Raw genomic sequence first — 5,445 nt, 5'->3', positions numbered from 1 at the left:
GGCCTTTGACAATAGAACATGCAATTCTAAAGTGCCCACGGGATACTCTTTGTTATTTTAGCAAGTCACTGTCTTTTTTGCCAGCCTTTGCAATGCTGGACAGGAGCAACTCTTCCTGGCCCTGCTTTGAAATCTTAGAAAATTAATGTAAACATTTCCTTTAACATAACAATATTTTTCTAAACTCCCAAGAGGGAAATAGGTTCCCCAAGTGCTTATTAATATTGTTTTACATTGGTAACAACATCCTTGATTATATTATTTCTCTATCCTCTAATCCTCCACCTTGATTCAAACAATTTTAGATGGCCATCTGACCAGAAGAAAAAAAGAATACAGACTAGGCTGGCTAGCTACTAATCAAACAGCATTAGTGATGCTGCTGTTTCCATCTTAACAGGATTTGTTTGGTGGAAAACAAAAATAAAAGGAACAAAGCAAGAAAAAAAAAGTTCCAAAGGGTAGTTCATTTATTGGCCACCTTGGGACCTATTTTATCTCATCAGGATCAAATAGTATACTCTTTTGATCTCAAATCTCAGTTCCAGTACCAGAATAGAGAGAATTAACAGCATAAATCCTTATTCTAATAATGGCCTAGAAAATATGTTTTAATCTAATCCATAAAAGTATCTGGGTGTGTTCCTGGCAATCATTTCCTAATATGGTGGAGGCAAGTGCCTTAAAATGTGAAATAAATACTGTAATAAAGACAGTATTGGTTTAAGAGAAGGGAAAGACAAAACCACAATATCTTCTTACATGTTAATTTGGATGTACAATTTTAGCTGTGGCACTTCCTAAACAATTCTGTGGAAATCCACAGAGTTCTGCCTGCAATCCCTTCTTTTGCAATGTCTCTTCCTTTTCATTGATAGCTATGATGGAAGAATTGATCTAAACCCTGGATTTGGCTACACAAATCTCAAGTTACTGATCTCCTTCTACACAGTTAATTTGTGAAGGTTTCGGATAAGATGATGACATTGAAAGAGCTGGTTGAGCCAGGTACAGAAAGAAGAATGTTTAGATTCTGGGATGAGCAGAAGCAAAGAAAGTGAAAGAGGTCAGCACCTTGGGGCAGAGGCCTAGATTGAGAGGAGCAACATGCGAATAAGAAAATGTAGAATTTGGGAATGAGAAAATGGATCTAGAGGGTCAAGAGAAGGACATCTGGGAGCAGAAATTCATTAGGCTTTCACAGATCAGAATATTTTGTTTTACTTAGACATACATGAAGGAACATCATGAGAACATTTCTGTTTTTTAACCAGACCTTCTATTCCACTCGCCCCACAATATCTGACAACAGTCTGTATTTCTGCATATGTAAAAAGACTCATGTGTCTCCATAAAGTCCAAACATTTTTTCCTAATAGGTTATTCTAAGAAGAAGTCCCAGTTTTCTCTTTTCAGATGTTTCTTTTAGTAAATAGCTGCTCATTTACATTCATAAAAACACATCAAAAAGCTTTTTAAAAAAAATATTATTTTCTGGACCCAACTATTGATTGTGAAAAAGCATTTTCTATGGGGCTAGGTAAGAATCAGAAATTACCTGCAACCAATCAACAAATAAAATAATCTACACTCATTAATTGCTGGGATATTTGTTATACTGTATGGTTGAATGAACAATTGAGAAATATATCTGGATCTATTGTATTTTCTTTCCTGAAGTGAATAAACAATTTTCAATTCTTAGCCAAAGCAAACTTGCTTTCTTGAGTCATGTGAAACTCAAAAATTCTCATAGTTTCCAGCCAATAAAAGCCACTTGGAGAAAAACTTCTGAGAAGGGCCAGTGAATGATATACATAAATCCTGTTTTTCAGTCAGCAAAACAGTGTTCTAATTTCAAATTATGGGAATTTGCTATATATTTGTCTTGACAGGTTAATCCACATTCCACAATCTTTCCTTCTTTTAGCAACCGATCAGCAACAAGGGGTTGACCCCATTTATCCAATCGGATTTCACACCTGTAACGTCTGGATTCTCGTGTATCGAAGTTTCTTCTTCAACTAGCTGTTAATTCTCTTGTCATTTGGATGTTAAGACGGTTTCGGGAAAGCTACTTCGATGCTTTTTTCCATTATTATATAATCCCAATCTAATGGTTGGGGGAGATATTACATTTCTTCATTTATATAGATGTAGAAGGGGGAAAAAACATCAGCAAGGAAAAATCACGAGTTTGTGGAAGGATAGCCTCGCACAGCTGCAAATACATTTGCTTGAAAAAGCATCCGTTCTTCTGGTCACAGCTCCTACGGTGTTCAGGAAGAAAAAATGGTTCAATAAGATTTTTTCATTTTGGTGTATTCTTAAGGGGAGTGCACGAAATAGTACTTTGCAAGAGGGACCAACTGTGGCATCCCAGATATTGCCAGAGTACAGTTCTCATTATCTTCTCTGCCCATGCTGGCTGGAGACAATGGGAAGTGAAATTCAATATCTGGAGAACCAAATATTACATATTATTTTTCAAGGTTGTGATTATCTTGAGAAGCAGTCATTTTTGTTCAGTTCTTCCTTAACTGCAGCAAGTCAGATGCAGGTAAGATTTTGACCTAGTTTGTTTGTTCTCAGCTCACCTTTTATTGTGATTTAAATCTGAAGGCTTTGCAAAACTAAGGGAGAAAAGTTTGGTGATAGAAGTCATGGTCCCAGTTTCCCCTAAAAGGCCAGGAGTACACTACTAGAGTTAGGAAATGTTGTATTTATAAGCCTACCTTTTCCCCCATTTCCCTCATGCTTTTCCAGGGATACCCTTACACCCCATTCCTTTAAAATGTCCCATGACTTTAAACAGCTAGTTTGGCTTAGTGGGAATACACCAGACTAAATATCCAGGAGATGGCAAAGGTCTGATCCTGCTTCAGGCATGAATAATGTCTGGGTGACTTTGGACTACAGATAGTTCCTTGACTTATAACCACAGTTGAGCCCAAAATTTATGTTGCTAAGTGAAACATTTGTTAAGTGAGTTTGCCTCATTTTATGACCTTTCTTGCCATAGTTGTTAAGTGAATCATTGCAGTTGTTAAGTTAGTAACATGGTTGTCAAGTGAATCTAGTTTCCCCATTGACTTTGCTTTTTCAGAAAGTCACAAAAGGGGATCACATGACCCCGGGACATTGTAACCGTCATATATATGAATCAGTTGCCAAGCATCTGAATTTTGATCATGTGACCATGGGGGTACTGCAACGGTCATAAGTATGAAAAACAGTCATAAGTCACTTTTTAAAGTGCCGTTGTAACTTTGATCGGTCACTAAATGAACTGTCGTAAGTTGAGGACTACTTGTAGTCACTCTCCCTCTACCCAGCCAACCTCTCAGGATTGTTGTTATTGTGGGGAAAAGAGCAGGAGGAAGAAATATTAGGTATGTTTGCCGCCTTGGGTTATTTATAAAAATGATAAAGGGAGGGGGGGGGTGTAAAAATAAATTAAAAAATGGGGTATGATGTCGAAATCTTACTCGTTCTCTGGAGAATGCTTTCCTCCTCTTAAATACACAAAAACTCTTTCAGTGAAAGTGGAGGAATGAAAAATTGTGACTATTGATCCATGGAAGCCTCAATTAAGGCGGCCAGGTAAAAGCAGAAGTTCTTTGTAAAGTTGCTAGTTGGAAGTCACTTGTAATAAATTCCTCCTGGGCCCCACCTCCTTTGCAACTAGCCAGATTTTACCCCAAATGTGCCCTCCAGACATCATCTCCCCACTCCCCTTGTACCATTTGCATCTCCCTTATCAAAAGTGGAGGGGGGGGAGGGGGAACAGGTAGGAATGGCCAGCTTCTCACCACCTCTGCTGCCTGCTTCTTATTTATCTTTGCAAGCCCGGCTGAGTGCTATGTGTTTCATCTCCACCATTTCAGGAAGCCTAGCAACACCTTGGAAAGCCCTTCCTGACTTTGAAGCCCTGACTTTGAAGTCATTTTGTTTGGTTCAAGAGGAAGCTTTTTCCTCAGAACTTACTCTCCCCCTTCGCACTGCAGGACTTGCGCTCCGCTTGTACTTTTGCAAACATACCTTCCTCCTCAAGAGTTCCGGGTGTGGATCCTCTTTCGCTTCACCTGTTCATCTGTTGTTTCAAAGGAGAGGAAACTGAGGGATCCAGAGGCTGGGTTGGAAGGTTTGGGTCTTTCGGTTTCTCTGTCCTCCCCAATTAATTTTGGTGGGTTGGGGGGAGAAGCTCCTTCAGCTTCTCCTTCCTTTGTGCCTGCAACCAGGCACTCCGCAGTCCATGCAGTGCACTGATCCAGGAAGTCCAGGGCTTCTCTGCAATTGCACAGCACCTGTTGGGAGCCGGTCAGCCAAGGAAACTTAGAGGCATCACCCTCCCTTGTGAGCAAATAATGTAGCCTGCGGAGAATTGTAATTAATGAGACAACTGCACAGCAAGCAAGGCTAGGTGGAGGGGAGGAGAAAAGAGGAGGCTGGAGCACTTGACCTCTTCTTTTAACAAGATGGGAGCGGGGCTGCCCCTGTTGTTCTGTCTTAACTCTGAGGGATGCCGAGGGGCAAAGGAAATCTGATACAGGGATTCTATGTCAGGCTGTGTTTTCTTAGCAAGTTTCTCTTTGAGGGCGCAGAATGTCAGTAGATATTTCCCTCACAACTGGGACGTTCAGCCCTCCTGTATTCCCCTCAAGGTAAAAGAGAAGCTGCATCTTCCAGAAATTCAAAACACATTGGAAAAGGAGCTTCTTCCCTCAGAGAACAGGACTACGTAATCGCCAAATGGAAAGCATGCGTAACTTCTCCAAAGCACCTCTTGGCTATTGCTTTGTATGGGTAGTCCTGCGACTTACAACAGTTCATTTAGTGACCAGTCGAGGTTACAACGGCACTGAAAAAAATGACTTACGACCATTTTTCACACTTAAGATCATTTCCGCCTCCCTGCAATCATGTGATCAAAAGCGGTCAGATGCTTGGAAACTGACTCATATTTAGGGCGGTCGCAGTGTCCCGGGGTCATGTGATCCCCTTTTGCGATCTTCAGACAAGCAAAGTCAATGGGGAAGCCAGATTCACTTAACAACTGCGGTGATTCAGGTAACTGAATCTGTGGCAAGAAAGGTCGTAAAATGGGGGCAAACTTCTCTTAATAACTGTCTCGCTTAGCAACAGAAATTTTGGACTCAGTTGTGATTGTAGGTCGATGAATACCTGTAATGTCATTCATTAATCTATCTCATTCTCTCAACTAATTCCATTGCATTTGGGTGTAGGATCACGTGCTCTGGCAGTTTTCAACTTACAGCTATTTGTTTAGCGATCGTTCAAAATTACAACGGCATTGAAAAAGTTACTTATGCCTGGTCCTTGTGCTTATGACAGTCGCAGCATCCCCACAGTCATGTGATCAAAATTTTGAGCCATGGCAACCGGCACGTTTTTTTATGACCGTTGCAGTGTCCTGGAGTCATG

This window comes from Protobothrops mucrosquamatus, unplaced genomic scaffold, assembly GCF_001527695.2.
Source record: "Protobothrops mucrosquamatus isolate PMUCROS unplaced genomic scaffold, P.Mucros_1.0 scaffold25, whole genome shotgun sequence".
Classification (NCBI taxonomy): Eukaryota; Metazoa; Chordata; class Lepidosauria; order Squamata; family Viperidae; genus Protobothrops; species Protobothrops mucrosquamatus.
Note: the sequence above shows the minus strand (reverse complement) of the source record.